Source organism: Opisthocomus hoazin, chromosome 1, assembly GCF_030867145.1.
Source record: "Opisthocomus hoazin isolate bOpiHoa1 chromosome 1, bOpiHoa1.hap1, whole genome shotgun sequence".
NCBI lineage: Eukaryota > Metazoa > Chordata > Aves > Opisthocomiformes > Opisthocomidae > Opisthocomus > Opisthocomus hoazin.
In genome coordinates, this window is record NC_134414.1 from 115,131,040 (window position 1) to 115,156,893 (window position 25,854).

Genomic DNA, 25,854 nt, shown 5'->3' on the forward strand with positions numbered 1-25,854 from the left:
ATTCTGAGCATTTACTTGGCATTTCTTTCATGCTTTCAACTTCTTGCTTATAGCCAAGAGGGTTAATTTTTTTCTCCTCTTCTGCTGTATTATGCAATCTTTTGACTCCAGGACCTGGGCTTTAAGAAAAATGTCATGCATCGTAAGGCTTACAATAAAATTGTGAGAATGACTTTTCAAATTAAAGCTTTGTAAGAGGAATTTTTTTAAGGCTACAGAAAATAGCACACATTTATATGCGTATATGTACATGTGTACATACAGATATGAATGACTAACACTTGTCTATGTCCATAGTGGATTGTGAGTACGCTCGTGTTCTTGAAGTACCCCAAATTCTCTCATGCATAGCCTGAAGACTATATCTAGTACTGTTATCCCTGGGATGCAAAGTTTTTTCAACCATATTCATAAGTTTTCAGAATTTTATCTTGTCATATAACCCAATACTGTGTGCATCCATGAAAGGTTTCTTGCAAGTTTTCCTAGTTTGCTTTAGAATTCTGAAATGTAGGTTGAGCAGACATTGTTCTACTATATCAGTTTCTAGTCTCTGTAATCTTTTAATAACCTCTTCAGCTGTTATCTATTCTGTTCCTAATTCCTCATGTCACTGTTTTAGTAATCTGATTCCTAGTGTAGGCAAATCTCCACCTTCCTCACTTTTAAAAGTCAGTGCAATAATGGCTTATTTTTCTGTATCTTCTATGTATAATTAATCATTTCCTCTTAGCTTGGATTTTCTTGTCCAAGTTTCTTCTGTGCACATTTAGAAAAAACATTACAGCAGAAATAGTTCAATCTGTTGCTAGGCTGCAACTACCAGATCTCATATACAGAGTCAGAAAAATTTCGGCTCACCTATGATCTCTCAAAGTGCCACAAGTAGTGATTAAGCGGAAAGCACTGATTCTCCCCAGTCAGTTTCAGTTCCCCTTTCTATGGGTCACTGAGCTGAAATTATACCTTTTCACTGAATATCAGCCTAAAGTGCTAATTACCCTGTTCATTAAAGATCTCATTGCATCAGAATAGATTTGTTCAGAATTTGCTTGCTGGACATAATCCCGTTCCCTTTCCTAATACAGTATACTGTATATACTTTCCTACGCAGTATACAGTGTACTGTATAGGAAAATACTGTAGTAGAGATATTTTTCCTAAAAATTCTTCTAGTTCTAACTTAATAGACAAATCAGCCATGTTTCAGTAGTGTTCTCTGGCCTGACACAGCTGCTGTCCTCCAAACCTCAGTTGGCTTTTCCAGGGTTGAATTAAACCACCCTCACAGGTGGCATTTCCTTGCACTCCTCCAGAAATCAAACACAATTACAGTCCCTGCCAGTGACTGTGAAAAGCAAGCCCAAGAGAAATTTTCCTGGGGCTCAAGTTATCAGCCTCCAGGGCTCAACCCAGTGGCCAGCAAATTCGATGCGAATTACTCCACTCATAGCAAGATGTAATATATCAAATCTGTAGAGCTGTGTGAGCTCTAGAGAGTTCAAACCTATGAAGCATCTAGTGTCAGTGCTTCTTGGCTTGATTTAGGTAGAGCAGGGGCCAGAAGTCACCTGACAGCAATCCGCTTCAGAAAAGAAATGCTGAAAATCCCCACAAAGCTGTGATCTCTTGGTCCTATTGAAATTACTTGAGTGTAATTTTGTCTAGTGTCTGCTGGTATGGTGTTGATCAATGCTAGAGATGTGTACAGTACAGACAAAAAGAGTTTTGCAACCTAGTAAACAACTAAAGTCTGTATTTTGGAAATAACTGATGAAGGCCAGAAAAACATCTGGAAGTTCTCTGGCCATGATAATTCTCAATGTGCAAGATTTGTAAGATTTTTACAGAGTGAGATCAGCTGCAATTTAAAAAAAAAAAAATTCCTGATCAGGTTTTGAGGGATTTTTTTACACTACCATGAAAGCTTCTGAATACTTCTAAACAACCTTGGTATTGTTCTGCCTATCACAGCTTGTTGTCATAGCTTTCTTTAGCACAGAATAAATAAACTAAATATCAAAACCAAAAGTCTTCACTTCAAGATTTCATGTTTAGTGGTTGGTATAGCCTGCTCAAAACTTTACTAGTTTATTTGCAGCTTGAATACAGCTTGCTTCCCATAGTGAAGCTGTTTTGAGTATACCTGCCTCAGGGTCACTGAAGCAATGGAATCTGATCAGTAAGAAATAACAGTATGTCTTTATAAGTTACTTACTTGCATCTATTTAAAAATGCTACCACTGCATTCCAGTTAAAAATTAGATTCCTTTCAAACAACTTACCAATGCCCAACTTAATTTTCAAACCAAAGAACTCAAAGTGTTATTACCTCCTGCATCCAATTAAGTTTGTGATAAATGTCCTTTAGCTTTGCTGAAGCTTTAGTATTCCTCTCTCTCCTTCTAACATGCCACATGTGTTTTAGCAGAGGCACATTTATTTTCATAATATGAAATCTGAGGCTGAGATCTCTAGTAATCCATGGTGTGGGTCCTGTTCTATTATTCTGCACAAAACCACAGTTCTCTGTGTATTTTTTTAGCATGTCCTAGGCTTTATTTTCACTATTTTTCTCTAAAATTACCTGTCAGTGTGGTAGATACTCACATCTGTGAAGTGCTTGGCGCAAAAATCTTCTCTGAACTATGAATTAGTGTGCGTCTTACTGTGTTTGGATCCCAGGGAAGCAATTTCACAAGAAAATCTTTCACGTCACATAAGGTTACCGCTATCATGCTGTTCGCTGCCCTCAGAAGGGCAGGACTTCTAGCATCATTAAATATTCCACATAAGATGTAAACAAATTGAGCTTTTGGCACCAACCTTTTCCCAATTTGTTGACTTATTGAATGAAACAGTATTAAAAGGAGATAGAAACGACTACTGTGACTGTCCAGCTGCCCTCATCCATGATTCGTCATCTATCAGAGTCCACACCAGCAAAGCATTTCACTGCTGTGGCTCTAGGAGCTACGGGAGTGATTAGAGGCGGCTGTCGCTGCTGCTATGTCAGCTTATAGGAAGACATGGTTCGGTGTCAGCATAATCTTCCCTTACTGAATATCTCTGGGGATGAGGAGTGAGGGGCTTAAAGGAAAAAAGAAAAAGACATTATGTCTGCCAAGATTTGAAAACAGCTGGAGAGTCAAGGATGCAAGTGTTAGAAAGCAGTTTAGATGCAATGCTAGAATGAAGTTTGCTCATGCGACCTTAATTCACTCATTGTCCATATGTTTTATCACGGCCTCAAATTACTTGGTCAGAACATTTTTCCATTGGGAGATCTCCCTTTAAATTGTGCAAGATGGATCTCTTCTGACTAAAGAAGTGATATGCAGTTATGTCTACAAAATGCTGGACTTTCTTGATGCACCTGTTGAAAGGTATGTAATAAAGAGAGTAGACTTCAGGAAGGGAAAGGATGATATCTGTCATGTGTTTCTGCGTGATGTTAGGTACACTGCTCAAAGGAACATTTTTACAAGCATGCACTAGTTGAGTCCTTCTCATTTTCCAGTTGGTTGGCTTGCAATTTGGATATTAGCTTTGCAGAAGTGCTGAGCACGCAAAGTTGCAACTGGAATCGGTGGGATACATACTCTAAATATTGATGTACAATGAAATTGGTGGGATACATACCTCAAATATCAATGTACAATGCCATGTTGACAGCAGTGTGTAGCTGCATTTCTAACCCTGGACCAATTAACCTTCTGAGACATCCTACCTCATGATGCGGTATGGACATATACACAAAGGGCTTAATAATGTGAAGTTCCTTGAAAAGTCAGGATATGTGTCTCATATTGGGCTCTAAAATTAATAGATAATGAATTTCCTTCTCAGCCTCAGTTGTCTTCTCTGAAAAAATGAGACTAATAGGAGCCCCTTATACCATATGAGTAGAATTAAAGTTTATTAATGGCAATGAAACACTCTAATACTCACCAGATTACAAAAAAAAGAAAAAAAGAAAAAGAATATAATATTCAGAAGTGAAGATAAAATTACTGATGAGAAGGATCTTTTTTATTTTCAGTGTTCCTACTTGACTTTTTTATTTTCAGTGTTCCTGCTTGACTTGCATTTAAGAGCACACACTGACCAGAGAGAAGATTGATGCAGCGATCCTGTCGAAAACAAAATGTATAATAAATTAAAGAGACAATGGTGTTTGCAAGTGGGAAGCTGTGAGAGTGGATGTTGAAATGGCTCTATTACCTGTTCCTAACTTAGGCTTTTTGTTCTCTTAAGGCTTTCACTGGTGCAGAACCGCGTCTGGGGAAGAGAACCACAGACCAGATTCTGCACCATTCCCTCTCCACAGGTGCCATCAGCACATATCCCACTGGTACCATGTCAATGCAGGGAGCTTCTCCCCCTTCTTCCTAAAGGTGCACCTCTCTCTGCTCTGCATATACACTTATTCAAATTAAATGGTTTTGTTTTTTCATAGCAGAGGTATATGAGAAGCACAACTGAAAGCAGCCCTTTCCTCATGAGCACTTTCTCTGCAATGTTTTTTTTTGGTCCTTTCTAAAATAGTGTCCTTTTATAGAGATTTCTTTCCTGGTCTGCCATCTCTGGCATAGGCAGTTCCAGACAGAAGGTAACTATTTTATAACTGGCAGCTTGAGTAACTTTTCCACCAATTTTACGATGCTTTCATGTAGGTGTATTTTCCACAAATTATACTTCTCTCTTTATAGGAGAGTTGGCATATCTTTACAGTAGTGCTTGATTTTTTTGTGATTTGTGCCAACCTAAATTTCACAGTATATTGGAGCAATAAATTTTGCCTTGTAGTAGATGGGTGGAATTTGAATACATGTTTCAATTTTAACATCTACCTTCATCAGCGTTAAGAAGTAGCTGCTTGCCAATATAAACCACACAGTTGCCACAGCTGTTTTCCTACTTAAATGTGGACTAAAGATGAGTATCTCAGACAGCATTAAAAGGACAAATGATAGCCTGTTACAGAAACTACTGCATTCTGCAACAGCAGTGTTCCCTTTTGAGTGACTGGTCCCTAAAGCTGGAGCAATTATTAAGTCACTGTAAGATCTGTGTATAAAATAGTTCTCGTAAATATGCTGGTATTCACTTGTATGATCTATTTAGCCTTGCCATAGTCAGCTTCGTTGACTTGCATCTGGCCACTGTTGCATCCTACTGATGTTGTATTCAGCTGAACAGAGATGGAAGTCGAGGACCATTAGTTGCCCCTGGGCCCCCTCTTCCTTTTCATGCCAGTTGTGTTGTATCTACCTTCTCTCACCCTCCTGTCATTTCTGGTAGGATACAGTGCCTTGTATAGGCACAAAGAAGCACCAAATTATTGCAGCTGCTACAGTTGGAAATATATGTTTTACGTGCTCAGCACCTCTAAAACTTCATCCTTTCTTTATCCATACCCTGTACTGGCTTTTGTCCCCTTCCTCTGTCCTAATACATAGTCATGCACACATGTACACATGTGTGCATGTATGCGTCCCAGCATCTAATCCTCATTCTGCTCTGCAGAGTGAACTCCTCCTGTACAAATTCTGCTTGATCCTTTTGCTCTAGACTGTAGGTTTCCCACCCATTCACAGCCTCCTCTACCCACAGTAACTTTTCACCGCTAAGTCAGAATCCTGTGCTGTTCTCAGCGCCATCTCCTGTATGACTTGGGATGGTGTTTGGTGCTCTTCTGACCTTTCCCAGGAAGCTTTGGCTGGTTTACTGCTGAGACGTCCAACTGGGTTGCTACTGGGTTGCTTGCTGGCAATGCTTGGCAGCAAGAGCTGACGCTGTTACTCTTTATAACAGAACTGATTATCTCTGCTATAAAATCAATAAAAATATGGGGCTATCACTTAAGAGGCCAGGCAATGGACATAGGGTAGAATATCAGTAGTATATACTAATACATTCCACATGCTCTTGGTTCAGATATTGTTCTTAAATATAGATCTTCTTCTGAGACATCTCTTTGTTTTATCATAGTAGGTATTGACTCGGATTTTATCCATCCCTCCATAAAGATGTTGCAAAACTGTAAAATAAGTATGGGGCAACTCTGATGCAATTACACATTGATTTAATCCTGTTCCCAACATGGAAATGCTAAGTTCTGAAAAGCAGCTTTCAGGTGCAACCTGTGGGATTTATCTCCAAATGTGCAGGGTATACAGTTAGGTGAGTATGGTTCATCTCGTCCATTGTGCCATTTAACTCCCAGTAAGCTCCTTTTTCTTCAAGCATAACTCTCTGCATAACTGTCACAGCACTATGTAACACAGCTGTTCATTCCCTAGCTTGACTTCTTTTATATGGGTTTGTTGGCAATAGACTTAGCTGTACATGTATTAACTCCAAATTTGCTGGCGTGGTCATCTTAACTGTCACCGCTTCCTCACTTTTTCAGCCAGCAAAAACTGAAAATACTGGGAAAAAAAAGGAATGTTTCGCATAGCTCTGCAGCCATCTGTCCATCTGAGTTATCACTGATGGGCTCCTCAGAGAGCAAACCTCACCTGCCGGAAGATTGGAATGGAAGATACAAAGGTTAAAAGAGAAAGGCACTTCCCTCCTCTGCTCCACAAAGTAATGTTTCCAGAAATACCTTGGATTGATTTACTGAAATAAAATGATAAAATAATTTGCAGGTCGTAAGCCCTGCAATGGTGAAATATCAATAACCCCACCAGTTAATAAAACCCACTTGTACGCAGACTTTACATTTATTTAGACAGTGCACCACTTTACACTTTAAAGAGAGAAGAAAAAAGAGAAAAACAACACAAACCAAACAAGCAAAATAAAAAATTAAATTGCATAGGCTATTTTAAGCTGCATCACAACAGATTAATTATCTATTGCTCCTATTTCCCAGTTCTCTGAGAACCATGGCAATAGACAATTGAATACATCTTTATGTTTTGCTCAATGAATGGATTTGCTGCCAGTACTTAAGATTTTATTATACCAATAAAACTTCTAGTCTGTTGTACTGACTGTGACTTTTCCCAGGAAAAAAATCTCTACAACACAGAAGCCAAGCAAAAAAGTTCACCCTGCAGGCATTCATGCATTTAAACATAGTTATTTCTACTATTTTAAAGAAACAATATATCATCATAATTCATTACCACTCCAAGGATTTGGACAGGTTTCAAAAACTTAAATCAAGTGGCTGAATCTGTAAATGAAAAGTCATCAAGAACTTGTTACAAATCTTGCCAAATTTACACATGCAAAATCAGACCTTAAGCATTTGCTGAGAGTTCAAAGCAAAGAAACTGGAGACTAAAAGAGGTTTTGGCTCATTAGTTACTGCATTGTTATCCTGGATTATATTGAACAGTTGTCTGGCGGTCCAAGTTCTTGTATGCAGAGGGGTCCGGCATTTCAGATATGACAATTCACATTCACATCAGTGGTAGGCATTTGCCATAGGCAGTGATGGACTTTCCATGGCACACTAAAGGTAGACAGAGTTCATAAATGGCTTCTTTACCTTGATGGCTTGTGCACATTTCCAAAGACGTGACCCTGGACCTAATGCGTACAAACAGTCTCCCATTTTAAGTGAAGGAGGGTGTGCTAGAAAAATAGCTGGTTTGGCAATCCCACAATGCACTTCACTTACTGCTGAAGGACTCTATTGAGAGAAGCTTATGATACAGGTGGAAGAGGCCTCGTATGCATTGGATTAAATTACAAAGTTTTGGACTAGGACTTTGTAATTAAACATGTTTCTACTATACAAGAGGGATTACTTTCAATTCTTCTGAATTCCTTAAGAAACTGTAGGAAAATAACATAATTTTTTTTCATTTATCAGTTAATTTAGATTAGAGGTTAGTTAAGATGGGTACCCTGTGAGATTTCTGGAGTGCACAGTTAGCAGAGATTACTGGGAAAAAGAGAATACCATCACTAAACACTAGAGCAGGGCCTGCCCTTTGTATTTGTGAAGTGTCCTGTCCACATAGTTGAGATATATCAACCCAGACCCTTTAATAATAAAGTTGTGAAGTAGTAACAATAAGCTCTAGGACACTGTGTGAACGTATAGAAAGTCACCTATTCAAAACACACAGGTGGGCAGCTAGCTGCTGTGAGATCTGTTTGGCTGCCACGTGCCCATTCAAGGCAACTGCCCCAGAGACACTGAGGAGAATACGGGAGGGAATATTCCCTCACCTCTACACCTGCTGTGAGTGTCACCTATGGTGGCCAAAGAAAGGTGAAGGATCCAGCATGTATTTTTGTCCCCACACTCTGTATGCACAAAATCTAGCTCAGTTCATCATAGTCTTATGTCTCTCTTTCACTGACCCTTCAAACTCCTGCATGCACCAGATCAATCACTCTGATTTTGGAACACACTTCTCCACCCATCCATCCTCCCTGGAGAGACAGTGCAGAATAATTGGAGAGGATTAATCCAAACAAGCCAAACAGATGTTGGAGAAATATTTCCTCCCGCTCAGTCATCTTCTGACTGAAACTTATCTTGTCCTTATCACAGATGGCCCTTTCCATTTGTCAAACATGTTAATTTACTATTTAAATATGTGCCATTTAGCTTGTACTGGAGACTTTTCTGAAACGTTTTACCGAGAGGCTTAGAAAAAGACTCAGTCTTGGTGCATGCAGAAGAAATTTGAAATCATGACAAATAAAGTACAACTAAAAGTGAGTTTTACCAATAGACTACATTTAAGTTGTAGGCTTTAATGACGGTGTTGATATGATAGTGCCGGTATCCTTGAAGGTAAATTTGAATTTTAAGTTTGGCCATTTTTACGTAGGTCGTATTCCCATTGCATAGGGATTTTGTAACAATAATTAAAAAGCATGTTTGTCAGAAACAGATAATAACAGTAGGTGCATCATGGGAAGCTTACCCCAGTAAGACACAATGGCCATGTTGATTTCCATGGGTACAAAATTCAAGGAACTTAAAAGTACAAAGAACTTCAGCAGATCCAGTCTTTCACCTTTTACATGGAAGACAGGACAGGCAAGGGAGAAGGAGGTAAACAAAGCACTGAGGAAAAATATCTGCCATATCTGTCTATCTCTTAGCTTCAGAGGGTCAGTTAAAGATAAAGCAGGAATACAGACCACATGGGACCAACCAATAGAGAAGATTGAAGCAAGATTTTCTTGGGAAGGGCCAGAAAAATCCCTCGGAGGGAAGCTACAGATCTCCAGGTTCGAAGTGTGGACAAAGCAGCAGTTATGCAGGGAAAATAGCCAGGTTCGTGGACTTGCTTGGGAAAAGTGGCAGTCTGGAAGCAGCCAGCACCTGAGAGCCATGTTTCCATGCTGAGCAAATCATAGAATCATAGAATGCTTTGGGCTGCAAGGGACCTTTAGAGGTCATCTAGCCCAACCCCCCTGCAGTGAGCAGGGACATCTTCAGCTAGACCAGGTTGCTCAGAGCCCCGTCCAACCCAGCCTTGAACATTTCTAGGGATGGGGCCTCCGCTGCCTCTCTGGGCAACATGAGGTGCAGCAGCACAGCAGCAGAGTGCCAGTCCACACACGTCCAGAGGTGGTGGATAGGTCCATTACATATTTAGCTTTGTTGCTGAGATGTCAGATTGATGTGTTTGTTTTTGTGATGCGACACTAATCCACTAGGATCCATGCTATGTCAGTGAGCTAATTTGATACTCACTATCTAACATTCGCCTGATATTGCTTAACTATCAGTGCTTTCTGGTATCAAACACCCTCTATCAGTTTAAAATGTTGGGCTTAAGATTAAAATCATAAATTCCCTCACTCGTATGTCCAGAAAATTTTCTGCTGCCAAAAATCTATGAATGATTGTATTTAGGCAGCTTCATAGCACTGTTGTGAGCAGAAAAGGTCATTTGCAGTGAAAAACTTCATTTCCTCTATAAAGCTAGTTTTACTACCAAAAGTTGAACAATGGCCATCTAATCTTTGCTGAGGGTAGAAATGCACTTTGAAAAATGACATTAATTTTAAACAACTTACTTTCATATGTCATAGTAATACAAGAGATTCTGCCATCTTCACCACCATTTATATATACATATATATATAAAAACTAATTAAACTTTCTTTCTGAGGTAGATAAAAAAGTTAAATGCATGAAACGGAGAGGTCACTAGCTGATTACTTTCTCATTTAATTTAGTATCCTGGTGCAAAATTCAAATCTCCATTGGAAATAAATACAGTAAAACGTAAGGATTTTCAGAGCCAAGAATTTGGTTTTCTCCCCTTCTATGTTTATAAATAAAAATTTAAGAGAGCTCTCATTTGGTTTTTTGTGTAGATGAATCCGGGTCAAATTTGCTACAGTATTACAATGCAAATACAAATTTTGGAAGAGTTATAAACAATTGCTTCATTTTGGATGACTCAGAAACTTATTCCCCAAAATGATCTTCCCAGCTGAGAGGAGCATGAGCAATTTCAGACCAAAGGTAAGCACATAGGACCTATGCAGTCCACTCTTATTTCATATTTCAACACACAAAACAGCTGTGTTACAATAATACAAAACATCTGGCTGAAGAGGCCAGCATTTCTTTCTTCATGACCTAATCTACAGTAAGTGCTGAGTTTTGGTAGTACTCATGGCCTTCAACGGAGAAACTAGTCAGACAATCACTTCATAAAACTTTATTTTCTTTATATGAGCATATCATATTCTATGATGCCATGTGAAGGTTCTGGGGATCCTGAAGCTGTGCAGTACTCTCAGTAAGGGTAGCTAGACCAGAACAAGTGCTGAGCTTCTTTCTGCACTTGAGATAACTAATTCAGAGTTAATTCAGCTTCTATCACACTGCATTAAAACCTGCCATGTAGATGTATCTATTACTTCTTAACTGTCCCCATGTTTTCCAAAAACTACGGATAGCAGGTCTGCAAATACCACAGGAGAAACCACAACCCATGTAAGTAAGCCCCGTTAGTTTGCATGTGCATTCATGTGCTATCTGCTCCAGACTTTTTGAAAGGTCAAGGCATAAAATAAGATTTAAGAACTGCATTTTTTTCCTTAGATAATCTACATGCTTAATTTACTCTCTTTTTTTTTTCATTTCAAAGTTATTTGACACCTGTTCATTATCTACTGTTCTCTTACTATAAATTAATAATGTATTCTGTGACCAGGTGACCCACCCAGTGGATGAGGGAAAGGTTGTGGATGTTGTCTACCTGGACTTTAGTAAGGTCTTTAACACTGTTCCCCAAAGCATCCTCCTGGAGAAACTAGCTACCCATGGTTTGGATGGGTGTACTCTTCACTGGATAAAGAATGGCTGGGCCCAGAGAGTGGTGGTGAATGGAGCTAAATCCAGACAGCAGGCAGTCATGAGTGGTGTCCCCCAGGGCTCAGTTTTGAGTCTGGTCTTGTTTAATATCTTTATTAACGATCTGGATGAGGGGATTGAGTGCTCCCTCAGTAAGTTTGCAGACGACACCAGGTTGGGTGGGAGTGTCGATCTGCTGGAGGGTAGGAAGGCTCTGCAGAGGGATCTGGACAGACTGGATCGATGGGCCAAGGCTTGCTGTAGGAGTTTCAACAAGGCCAAGTGCCAGGTCCTGCACTTTGGTCACAACAACCCCATGCAATGCTACAGCTTGGGGAGGAGTGGCTGGAAAGCTGCCCAGTGGAAAAAGATCTTGGGGTGTTGGTTTACAGCCAGCTGAACATGAGCCAGCAATGTGCCCAGGTGGCCAAGAAGGCCAACAGCATCCTGGCTTGCATCAGGAATAGTGTGGCCAGCAGGAGCAGGGAGATGATTGTGCCCCTGTACTCGGCACTGGTGAGGCCACACCTGGAGTATTGTGTTCAGTTTTGGGCCCCTCACTACAAGAAGGACATTGAGGTGCTGGAGCATGTCCAGAGAAGGGCAACGAGGCTGGTGAGGGGTCTAGAGAGCAAGTCTTCTGAGACACAGCTGAGGGAGCTGGGGCTGTTTAGTGTGGAGCAGAGGAGGCTGAGGGGGGACCTTATCACTCTCTACAACTACTTGAAAGGAGGTTGTAGCAAGGTGGAGGTCGATCTCTTCTTCCAAGCAACAGGCAATAGGACAAGGGGAAATAGCCTCCAGTTGCATCAGGGGAGGTTTAGGTTGGATATTAGGGAATATTTCTTTACTCAGAGAGTGGTCAGGCATTGGAACAGGCTGCCCAGGGAGGTGGTTGAGCCACCATACCTGGAGGTGTTCAAAAAATGTGTAGATGTGGCACTTCGGGATATGGTTTAGTAAGTAAGCATGGTGGTGTTGGGTGGATGGTTGGACTTGATGATCTTAGAGGTCTTTTCCAACCTATGATGCTATGGTTCTATGATTCTATGATTCTAAAGCTAGGTTAAGTCATCAATGTAAATAGCCTTTGCTTCCAGATGCTGCAGAGTCAGATCAAGACCTGAAGATCACTGAATGTACAAACTTAAAAGGTGTCTAAACTATTACATACTTTACCTAACTTGAATCCAGCACTTTGGAATATGCTTGTAGTGTCTTGTTTTTCAATGGAAATCATGTCCGTGACCTGATATGCTTAACAGATCGATAAAATATCGAATTGGTACAACCAGAGGTAATTGAACTGGAATTTGGGAGACTGCACTGAGACATATAGGAGAGATTGTAGGAAATACATAAAACACTCACATAAATTTAGCCTCAGAAATGGATAATGGTAGCTTTGTCAGCAGCAAGTAGGTTCAGCAGCAGCATGGAGCTCAATGCACATTGCACAAGTCCAGCACGGAGGCCAAATACTCCAGTGGGTTAGACAGCACCAAGCTATGTGTTTCTACATGCTGCTGCCACCCAAGACCAAAGTTACACGGTGCCAGCCTTGGGAGGAAGAAGCTGGCCATGTTTGGGACTGGCACCAGCCAGGCACTGCTTCAGCCACACAGCTCCTTAGACAATACCTGGCCATCTGCTGTGGGCCAGGTATTTCACCAGGGGCAAAAGAGATTCCAGGAATGCAGTGATATTTTTATGTATTTCATTAATGATCTTTGATTCATGTCTAGTTCCTGAAGAGAGTGTACATTTTCTTTTCCCCTGTGCCTAGTAAACTGGTTGTGGCTTTTACCCTTTGCCACTCTCTTTGAACAGTGATTTCTGACACCTGTGAGAGTCATGGGCACTGCTGATCACAGAATCATAGAATGCTTTGGGTTGGAAGGGATCTTTAGAGGCCATCTAGCCCAACCCCCCTGCAGTGAGCAGGGATATTTTCAATTAGACCAGGTTGCTTAGAGCCCCATCCAGCCTGGCCTTGAATGCTTCCAGGGATGGGGCCTCCACTACCTCTTTGGGCAGTCTGTTCCAATGTTCCACCACCCTCATGGTAAAAAATTTCTTCCTTCTCTCTAGTCTAAATCTGTCCTCCTTTAGTTTAAAGCCATTACTCCTTGTCCTATTGCAACAGGCCTTAATGAAAATATTTTCCCCATCTTTCCTACAGGGCCCCTTCAGGTACTGAAAGGCTGCTATAAGGCCTCCCCGTAGCCTTCTCTTCTCCAGGCTGAACACCCCCAACTCTCTCAGCCTTGATCCTCTCTCTGTGGCAGGTGTGCAAGTATGGTCAGGGAACTAGTTTTGACCTCCTCATCCTCCAGTGCACTCACCAAAACAGTGCAGATGGTACATAGCAAAAATAATAAACTTTTACTGCTGTCAGTAAAAGTGAACGTTTTCACTCTGGAGGTAGAACACTAGGCCATTTAAGTTTAACTATGTCTTTTTAAGGATTGGTTCCTCTCCTAAAACACTCCAGTGTGTTTTGCATGACTACACGCTATCCGTGTGAAACATTTACATCGCTTCAGATCAGCCCTATATGTTAGGATAACAGGACTGCTGGAAACATTCATGTCAATCTGTAAAGCATCAGTCTTGCCAAGAATCTTGCTTGTTTTCTTCACCAGAGTTATGAAAATGGTAGGGAAGGTAAAGGCTATGGCTTTTTAGGCTGAAGAGAAGAATTTAATCAGTGTGTCATGAAATCCTATTCTCAGAATTATTTTAATTGGTTTAGATATGAACAGAAACATATAGGTCAAAAATTAGCTGAAGGGCTGTAAACAAAGGAGTGTGTGTGAGAAACCATTGTTCTGAATGCAAAGCAAGGAGTGAAGGGTTTTCCTCCTTGTACAACTCCAGGGTTCAACTCCAGAGCAGTTATTTAATTTCTAGAAAACAGCTCATTAATGGACTTCAGGAAGGGTACTAAATTAAGGGCTGTGGCACCATAAAAGAGCGAGAAGGACCTCACCAGGCCAAGGCTCTAACTCACAAATGCGCGTAACAAGGTGCCTAAATCCTCCAGCTCTCATCAGCTCCACATTAAGCATAAGCATAAGCTTAATGAAGTCCCATTGCTAAGGCTCTTCTCCATCTTTCAGTCTTCTGAGTCTCGTGGTCCTTTACATGCTGCATATTAGAGGGGAACAAAAGGGCACTCTCACAGAGTAGCTGATCAGAAAACAGGGGAGCTGAGGTGAGAGCTAATGCCAAATGGTTTCCCCTCCTCTTCAAATCTGGCAGTTCGCATACAACAGTAGACTGTGATAGGCGTGGAGAAATGAGGCCAGCTGGAGGGGAGCATAACTGGCAAGAGGGGTGACATTTTCTCATGCAGAAAATATATTGGAACTTAATGTTATTTTTCAGAGCCAGGAAAATGCCACCACCGGAGAAGGATGGCTAAAGAGCAATTAAACAGGCAGTGAGGCATGGGTGATCAGAGTTGCCTTTTTTAAATGTCGAGCTCATTGCAGTGGGAACAATCTCTTGTACGGCGCCAAACAAAAAGCTGTGGCTTAAAAGCAACATCTATTGGGAGTCAAATTTAAAGTCTCTTCAGGCTTGGTCTGCTGTAAACCAGCTGGCAACCTCAACAGCTTTGTGTGAGGTGTGCACCCAGTGTTTATTTTCTTCGGCACCCTGTTTCGCAGGGGTGCAGAAGGGATGGTTTTGAGCCTGCTGTGAATTGCACTCCAGTGATCAGCTACTTAAGGCTGGATGGAGTTCTGCTCCACGGAGTCTGAGTCTCCCTGGGATAAGGTAGGCACACTAAACTGTTAGCTGGCAAAGTGGAGAAGCAGCCCAAAAGAAGTCACACATTTGTCATTTTTGGATAACGTGCTTGTGCCAAGTCTCGTAAGATCAACATATCCTGAAAATTTCTGTGTGTTTGCTAAAGGACCAATACTCACCAGAGGCTAAAAACATTTTGAGGTAAGCTAAATGGTTTCCTGTGTGCCACATGTCTGGAACTCTAGATGAGATAATAGATGTCAGTCTAAATCATTAAGCACACCAGCTTTGTATTAGCTCCTAGCATCCTAATGTAGCTTAAGTACTTAGGAAGCTTGTTAGTGATGTAGTGGATATTAGTGTAATTAAATTTAACATTCGGCTTTAGGTGACAATATTACTGTGGGCTTAGTCTTTTTCATTTTCAGGTTTCTGTGACAATTTGAATACCTTGACTTGCTTATTACTCACTCACTAAGGAACACTCTATTTTTTACTTCCTTCCTAGAGTCTACACCTCTTACTAAAACCCACTAATATGCTAGTGAATGGGTTTTTTCCTGAAAAAAAATATGACTGAGCATCCCTATATTGCAAATACCATCACAACCTTTAGATTGTTTGTATTTTGTGCTACTGCTAAATACAAATGTCACGATGGTACTGTTCAGATAAATAAAAGAACTATTCCATAATAATATTCCAGGTCAATAAGCTGCAGTCCTGAATGCAAGCCAGTATGGCTGGGAAGCTGAGACCCAGCCTCTTCCTTCCTTTTTTTGCCATGAGCAGCTTTTCATGAGTGACTAGTATAAGAGTTGTTTTGCTGTCTATCTGTAGCAAGGAACATGCTGGAAGAATGGCACTCACAACCTTTCTCCATTTGTGCATCCATACAGGGCTAGAAACAATCTGGCCCTCGAGATTATAGCTGCAGTCATGGAGACTAACGTAGCACCTAATGTGTCATCTGTCTTGCAATTGGATATTATTTAAACAAAGCAGAAAACAGCCTACAGTCAATTTTCATGGACTTGGGTGGGGGGAAGGGGCAGAGAACCAGCTCAGTCTGTGAGCAGTAAAACTAATTATGCCTGATGGGATTTTATCTCAAAGTCTCTCTGCTGTGACTCTGTGATGCCTGTTGAAGGCTGAGCTCATACTTGCACCTTCTCCTCAGTAGGGTTACTGATTGTAGACAAGTAGCATCTCTTGCCTCTATTCAGCCACATGTAGGAAATTAATGTCTTCATATCTTCTCCTCTGTCAGATTTGATCAAAATTGGAGAGGAGATTCTGAAGATATTTAAAATGAGAGTAGCAATAGACACACATATGCCTGCATACATAGAGTAATCACATAAGTGCCACTCCCTTATTACACCAGAATAAATCTAGTCATTGCTGCAAAATACTGTGCATGTAAGATAGATCTCATATGCTTCTGTTTCAAATCTAGGACTTGCAGATTTTCCAATATGTTTAGGTACCTTCCTAACGCTACTTGATTTAAATATTTAGGATCCTATGCTCTCCAGGAACCTATCATAATACGTGTTGCAATACCCAAAGCCCTTAAAGCATTAGAAGAAACTATTGCATGTATTGTTGTACGTTTTTTGAGACTTAAAACAAAGCATGAGAAAATGTGTTTACAATGTCCCATATAATTATGTCTGAGCTGTAATAATTGTATCACATATTATTTTGATTGTTTTAATTAAAGTTTTAACTACCACTACCAATTAACTACCTACCTTGGACAAGGTGTAGCCATTTTTTCTGATTCTGTCAAACATGAAAATGTTCCAGCATTCCTGTCTGAAACAGTTTGTAGTAGGCAGTATACAGTGAAATTTAACCATACTCTTCTGCATCTGTTCGAAAGGTTAAATGATGGCTAGGGCAGGCAGCTGCAACTGGACCTGCCTTTGGAGGTAGGGGGTTAATTCTTTCTAAGTCGCAGCAATGCTCATGATTTCCCTCTGAACCTTTTCTTCAGTGTGTTTTTTTAAACTCTGAGATACCAGAGCCAAAAGGTTCACAGCAGAATTTTAGATTTTGTTTGAAATTAGGCAAGTTATCCTTATACCTACCAAAGAAGCTTAAAGCTAGTACAAACCTAAAAGAGGAATTTGCTGCTGCTTTTGACCATTTACTTCAGAAAAACAAGCCAAAAAAAAAATCCCTTAATTTTTCAGCTGCTTTCGCTATTTGAGGGACTGTTATTCATTACTTTCGTAATGTTTTTGTCTGGCAGTACTTCATTCACCGGGAGCAGATGTTGGTGTAATAATATCCGCATAAAGTCTGGAGCAGACCTCATTGCTGTTGTCCTGCACTTATGAGGAGACGCATCCTGCATTGCTCATTGCACCTATGGTGGGTCAACCTCTTCTGGAGGTCAGTAACACAAGTGCTCGGTAAATGTTCACTAGTCCTATGGTGTTGCCTGCCATGTTGTAGCTCTAGGGAAAAACCAGAATCTCTATGTTTTCACATCAGCTCCACCAATTACAAGACTGGGCAGGTGTAACTTGATGCAAGGCGCTGAGGTGCTTTCTTAGGACTCATGCAGGGTTGGTATGTGTCTCATAAAAAATGACTGCCCTGAAGCCAGTGAGGCTGTGCTGGTTCTACCATGGTTTAAAGAAAATTAGATGAAGCCCAATGCTCCCAACGCCAGTAGGCTCTCAGATAGCACCTGGAGGCCTGAACTGTAAGCAGATCCCTATGGTGCTAGGCACTGTTCAAGCACATGATAAAATACAGTCCTCCTGACACACAGCGACTGAAGTCTAAATGCAAGTGCCTTATTCAATTGTATCTTTCTACTAAGAAAAACAGTAAAATTAATGATGGAATAACAACAAACTATACAGAAACAGATTTAAGTGAAGATTAATTTTCTGACCCAGTAAAATCTCCCCTATCTAGAGTTTCTTAAAATATTATCATATTCTACAGAAGGCTTGTATATGCTGACACCAAATTGTGGGAAAAGCCATTGCTCTTATTATAAAATGCAAAAAGTTGGCTCTTCATAACACTTTTACAAAGAAGAAGTAACGTGCAGTTTATGAGAAGTAACGTAAATTATACCTGCAACCCATTAAGCTCCCCTTTGTTAAGAAGCTCTGAAGTGCTGATATAGTCCTGGTATCAGCAAATCTGCCATTTTATTGCAGTTATTCATTGCCCACAGCAATTCAACAAAAAATTAATTAGCATCACCCCACCATAAATCTCTGCGGTATTAACTAAAATGCCAGTTCTGTAATCACTTTTCATTAAAGCCAAAAATACTAATTAAAATTGATTTTTGCCTGTGCTTTGGTAAACTGCTGCCAGCATAAGGATCTCAGCAGTAATGCTGGGTGAAGTAAGACCTTTACTTAAGTGGATTTTATATATTGTGTTATCCCTTTATAAAGATAACAATGTGTGAAAGGATAAGGTCTTTGAGAGCAGAAGCTGACAGATTTCATGAAGAAGGGGAAAAATGTGAACTCACTAGGGAATGTAACCATATTAAAACTGTAATATCCTATATTTTCAATCTGGACTGTCAGGCAAGTGCCTATTAATACACCTCAATCAATAAGCTATGGAGGATTGTTTTGATGAAGAATTCTAGTCATTTAGTGATACTGAATAAAGATATGCTAAATACTTTTGCCTCAGTATAGTCACCTTCTAAGGCTCTTTCTATGTGCCTGAAAAATAGCATGCTGCAATCTGATTCAGTTTAGTGGGCTACATTTATCCCTGCATACTTCAGGAGACGTGGAAAAATAAGTTTTAATGATGAACTTCCGCATTGTTCAGCGCCATTCTCAGTGAGGGAACCATCTCGGAAGCACAAAATGATGCAGAAGTCCTGTGAAAAAAAAAATACATATCAGCTGTTCCTCTACTTAAAAGCACAGATCATGCTGCTTAGACTCTGTCATTTGCAGTTTCAGTGCTGAAATTTACTTACTTTTTCAGAGCTGAATTTTGCAAATTCACAACATCTACAGTGTAGAGTGTGTGCCTGTGTGGGGGAATGACAGCCTGTTATTAATGGCAAATCAAAAACAAATTCCACTGTTGAGCATCACTTTAACACCCAGGCATTAAGCAGCACTGGAACCTTTTCACGCACAGATTTATGCCACTTACATAGTAAAGGCACAATAGCAGTAGACTGTCTATCCTGTGAGTAAACATACACTTCAGCAGTAGGTTTCTGGTATCAGAAAATTGCTGAGATACAGGAATTATTAATTTCTGCCCATTGTCTGCTAGGCAATGTGCTAAAATGCAGTTACAAGAGCTAGAAAGTGAAGGATATATATACATAGCCATGACTTTGCTACATGAAAAAGGAACACATACTTAGTTTTCTGGTAAACTTGTTTCTGCAGTGAACAGACTTGCTTTTCCATGTTTCTGCTTCCCTGTACTTGATGACTTCTTTATTTTTTCTCCAAGTTCACCAGTCTTCTGCTTCTGTTCCTCACCTAACTCTGTGTTTCAAAGCTATCTGGCTTCCCTTTCCAGTCTCCAATACTCATTTCTCCCAGTGTAGCCTCAGTCTCCCTGCCCAGCTCATGGTCTAATCCCTAATCCCAGGCAGGTTCAGCTCAGCCAACTCAGCCTACACTCCTTTACCAACTATGCCTCAGCACATTCTTGCTTATCTGACCTCTCCTAACCTCCCCTGGGTTTTTTTTTTAGCTCCTTGTGCAGTGTCCCTCCTGGATCCTCCTCCTATATCCAAGATCCCTGCAGAACTGGTCCTATTCCCCTTTCTCCCTCATCCCTATGAAAAAACTCACTCTCTGGGCCGTTTCTTGTTCTTGGTCATGTCTTCTTCTTCCCCAGGTTAAATCATTCGTCATGGGAGCTTCTTTTACTGTAATTGCTTTGTCCGTTCCTGCTCAGGTACTTCCCTCTGCAGCGGGCAGTCCTGATCCTTCACAAGTTTTCACCTCAGGCTCCCCTGGGATGCCACATAGAAGAAACTGTACTTCACGCTATAGCTGTGCACAAATCCATCCCCTACTGTTACAAAAGTAAAATTTTGCTCTCTTTAAGTGTTTTGTTTGGAGCAGGTCACCATGGACACACTATAAACACTTTTATTTCTCTTGGCTCAAAAAAGCTGAAGGGATGTTGCCTGGAAATAACTCCATTTTGTGAGAAATACAGAAATGTAAAAGCTATTGTCACTGTTTCAGATGTCAAAACATGGGTATGTAAAAACTGGTATTACAATGAAAGATTAAATATAGTGGATGTTATCACAACTCCATATGGTTCTTCTTTGGACAACTTACCTTTACCAGTGTGTGCAGTATTCTGGATCTGTTGTTTCTGTTGTAGTTTTAGTAACTCAGATATACTAAATGTATAATCATAGCCTAGAACCAAACATAACAAGTGTCATTGTCAAGGATTTAATTGTAAAATACATCAAACATAAAACTATTTAATTTTTTTTTCTTAAATGGATTATGATAAATTAAATGCTTAGAATAATAAGAAGAAAAATCTGCAGTGCATTAGACAAGCAGGAGAGATTGCTTCAATTCCAATCCAGTGCATTTTCTAAATTTCCAATACTTGTAATGGAAAAAAAAAGATGTATTTTCTTTTAACCGTGCCATAAATTGGGGATATAATCTCATCATGCATGTGCTCCATTTGCCATCAATTAGTTTGATGAAAACAGGCTAAAGCTGTGCAATGATCAGCAACAGAGATTAAATACACTTCAGTCTTGATTACACATCTTGCCTTATCCATCCTGCTGGCTATGGGGCACCCCTACCTTTTGTTATAGCTAGGATAATATTCTAATGCTTCTCATTTCAATTCTCAAGAATTTGTTTTATTGTATTTTTCCCATGAAATATTTCCTTTCAATACATGTAGAGAGAACTGAAAAAAAATGTACTAGGACTGATCAAGAAACCTTTTGAATGGGGAATCGTTTCTCAAGTGCGTTATGTGAAACTATGAATAGTAGAGCAACTGTTCTATCATTTCATTTCTGTTTCTGATGTGGAGTTGTAAAGCTAGGCAGCAAATTCAGTCACTCCCTACAAATCTTTCTGGAACTTGAAACTTGTAGATACTTTGTATGTTCTAAGGAATTATTATGAAGGAAGCATAATATACCTGGAAATGATCTTTCACTGAAAAATTACTGAAAAACATAAGAGTATGGGGAAAAAATTAAAATTCTTTACAAAAAATTAGAAGTTAAAAATTGTAATTACTTAAGAACACAGTCATCATATCAAAGCACAGTTTTCCATGTACAACATTCTTACATTCAGAATATGTTACTCAAATAATTAATATTTTTTCACACCATCCTAAACTCAGCTTTGTATTGTCATTAGAATGTCTCCGTAAAATTAACAGGGCAACTTTTCAGATTGTGTTACTGCAGTACAGCTAAGAAAAGAAAAGAAAAAAAGAAAAAATAATGAAATTTCAGTACTGTAAGAAATACCAATTCCTGTTTTCAGCCAAATGGAACTTTTTCCTAAAAGAAAGTATTGTAGTGAATTTAAGAATTATTTGAAGACTATTTCCCATAGTTCAAGTTGTCAATCAGCAACACATAGTAAAGAGCTCGTGCTAAACAGGACTCCACCAACAGTGAAGGCACATCCAAGGCAAATATCCTTGGACAGCAAACCTTGGCACTGAGGTCTAATAAAAAAATGTAACACTGCAACCAATTTCAGGTTCTTTTCCTGTTATTATATGAGGGTCCAACTATGATTCAGCAGTTATCAAATATGGCACTTTGACTTCATGAATCATATTCCTCTTCTAAATGAGATTTATTTAAATTGTTGCTTATATCACAAAAAGACAAACAAGTCTTTTCTTTACTTTTTTTAACCTAAAAGAAAAGGTTTGAGGCAACAATTATATAATTAAACATTAAAACCACACCAATTTAAATGTATAAATCTTCACCTTCTAAATTCCAAAATACTGTACCGTTGTTTCAAGCTGTAGTTACCCCTATTCAAGCATTTTTAATTGGCCCTGCACTTTTACACATTCTTAATACAGTAATGGTAATTTTTATTCTATATAGGTTCATGGATTGCATTTGTCGCTCAGCGCTGGGAAATGCCCTCCTGAACAAGTTCAACCATTTCACAAAACCTCTTAAATACCAATCCACTGCGAAGATATTAAGTATCTGCTATTAACTCCTTGTCAGATTTGAAGGCATCCATTATTTTGAACAAAAAAAAATGCTTTCTTAAAAAGAAACTGGCCAAATTCACCTCAGATGTCAGTTCATAGGCTTCATCATGGATTCATGTAGACAGTGTGCCAAAAAAATTAATAGCTTTTCAGTTCAGCCAACATTTTGCACTTCTTTTCAAATACTCTGCTGTTCTTTTAACTCTTGGTTGAAAACAGTCTCTATCACATCTTGCTAGCACTTATTTTAAAAGCAAGGACTGATACACTATGGTAGAAGTGAATGTCTATACGCTTGGTTAAATATCCATTGGGAAGTTAAAAACTGGTGAACTATCAAGACCACAACATTCTTCTTTATGTCTGTATGGGTTTTCATTAGGGCATTCAATGATGGAATTGTTTCTGGTCACATCTTTGTCAGTCTCTCTTATTCTCCAATGGAAGGAAGATGCATAAAGCAACAGTCAAGGAATTGCCCATAGCTGAAGATGATGAGAGTGCTTATGGTTCTGAAGAAGTTCAGTCCACAGGCCTGAGCTGGCCCTTCAGAAGACTTTTGCATACTGCAAAGCTGGATTCTTACTGTTTTTGTAGGACATACTCTTGTGACAGGAACCTGTCAAATCACAGACTGACCCTTGAATTTATGTGGGTTTTGCATGTTGTATTTGTGGGAAGCAAAACAAGGTGTTGACAAGAAACACTAAAACATTCCAGATAGGTCACAGTTTCATGCAGCATTGAAGATTTCTTGTGTATGTATCTTTCATAGCTCTAGACCACATAAAAAAAAAAAATAAAAGGACTGAAATTCTGAAATCATTAAAGGCTAGAGAAAGTGTTACTCATAGATAGTGCTACAGAGACCTTAGTACCAACTGTGAAAATGGAGTGGCTTTCAGTGAAAGGAACTCTTAACATTGTTTAAACCACTTCTGAGTCCCTCTCTTGACCTAGCCAGCATTATCTCAGTCAGGCGTGGACTTCAGTTCATCCACAGACATTTCTTCTCCAAACACTCAAAAAAAAATCTCATTCTGAGACTCAGCTAGTAAAAGGCCAGTAGTGTGGACTTAGTTTCCACTCACTGTTTCTTGAATGTTACATTCTCAATAGGTTTTCATCCATTTTATGCTGTAGCCAGGGACCCTGCCACTCCTCTCAGGTGAAATGGCACTATCTAATGGCTGTCAGAAATAAATGTTTGAAGAAATTGAGAATTATGAGAGGAAATGTCTGCCCTCTGTCCACTGACAGCTGACGTCATCCATCACTGCCAGTAAAGCATTTTTGTTTTTGTATCCTGGCCCAAATCCAGACTGTGCCAGGTCTAGGAAATTAGCTTTGATCAGATGATGTTATAGTTGGCCTTTGATTATCTTCCCTTCTTGCTCATCCTTAGCAATCAAAAATCAGAAATCAGGTTACAAAAACATAGGATTGGCTTTTAAAAAAAAATATTATTTTTAAAAGGTTCACTGTGGAATGTCTTTATTTGTCTACTGCTACCGCCTCAATAATCAGGAAGGTTAGAAGCTTAAAAAAAGAAAATGAAAAACTCATCTCGTCACGTGACTTCAGAATCTCTTATGTAAGAAGAAAATTAACTGCAGGTAGATTCAGGAAAAATCCTTCAACACTGGTCTCATGGTATGTATTTTATAATGCTCCAGCCTCTGAAATCCTACTTTAAGAATTGCTTGCAAACAGAAGCCTTGATACACTTGAAGAAAGGTTATTGTAGCATTTCTGATTTGCTTTAAAGGAAAAAAAAAAGATAACAAAAATGAATTTATTGCTATCAGATATCCAAATCAAATAAATTGGAGAAATCCACCAAATAATGGGTGTCTTGTTCCTCTCATGGAAGTACATCCTTTTATAAATGTACTTTGACATTAATCATCTTTGTCATTTCTACCTTTTGTATAATCTCTATGACTCAAAATCTTAAGATTAGACTGGAAATAAAGTACAAAAATCTTTAAAGGGTACCCATAGATGGTGAATGATTGAATAAAAAGATAAGTCTTCTGGAACCAAAGCTCTCCAGTGAAATACAAGCATGATTCATTTAGCTATGAAAGCATGCGACACATTACTTCTTTTTTCACATAAACAATGGCTGTGTCTGTCTGGGTGCTTTTTTCCGTAACATTTCCCACTCTTGTTGTCTAAAAGACTTCTGGGTGGGTCAACAAAGATGAAAAAATTAATACACGTCAATAGCCTGTGAGCAATTACATAAGTCAATATGCACTGTTTCACCTCACTTAATATACAATTAGACAGTTAACCAACAGTTAAAGTAGTAATGATTTTCAAGAGATGGCCAGCATTATCACTTTTACCATTTTTAGAAAGATTGAGGTGTTTAAGAGCAAATCCACTGTAGACAAAACCACAGCGTGCGGTTACAGTGCCTGCATACCTGGCCAAGGCCATGTGTACATCCAGGGAGTGAAGAAGGATGGCCAGTCACAGGCTGCCATTTTCCCAAAGCACTTGGGTAACAGGATTTTCCACCGCCACCTGCTGAGATGAGCAGAATACAGCTCAGTGTTGAGGCGATGTGAAATGCAAACAGCTAGGGCTGTGAACCTGCATCCTGTGGCAGTCAGCTGATCAGATCACGGATGTTTCACGGTGTCAGTTTTCTTTCAAGTAAGAGCACAGAAAACTTCACCACGAACATGTCAGTTGACAAGAACCAACATGAAAAGACTGCAAATAGATCATACTGGTAAGAAATCTCTACAGGCAAATGCAAAGTGGGAAAACATTTTTGTAAAGGACATTTTAAAAACATACACAAGTATGAGAGGACTCTACAATGACAAAGCAAGCATTCAAACAGCATATTTTTATGTTTTGAATTATTTTATGGTTTGAATTGTAAGTAGATTTGTTAACAAGGTACACCAGGGGTGCAGCAAAGTGATGCGAAGGGAAATAAAACTGGGTACCACTCAGCAGGGAACTGGCTGGATGCTTCTCTTTCCTCTGCTCCAGCCACAGCGGTCAGGGATGCAATGCAGTCAGATCACTGAAGACCAAACAGAGGACAAGGCTTGAGGAGGGAGGCACAAAGGGCACATGAATCCCCCTCTCCAGGTGTTAGCAAATGGTCTGAGTGTGGCTTGGTCTGTCAACATGCAAGTCAATCTGCAAGGCAATTTGCTTGGGTTTGCCTGACACTCACGCCCTATTGTTGTTCCAGAAACACTGGAGTAATTTGTTGTTTCTGATTTAGTGACTTCAAATACACCTGACGTTCAATTGCATGGTTAAATTATTCAGGTCATAAAATACTGCGATTTCAGAGAGGCGTGCTCTGGGGTGGACTATAGGAGGCCCCACAAAGGGGACTGTAAACTGGTGTCAGCTACTCAGGAGAAGATTCACTCACTAGAAGAATGGGTCTCTGTGTTCCAACCAGTGTGGAGGTAAGGGAACCTGTCTGTGTAAGAACTGATGCCATGAAATCCAGAGGCTGGACTGAAAAAGAATGACTACACCACACAGCGAAGAAAAAGGAGAAGATATGTGTCAGCAGCTATTCAAGCTGGTAT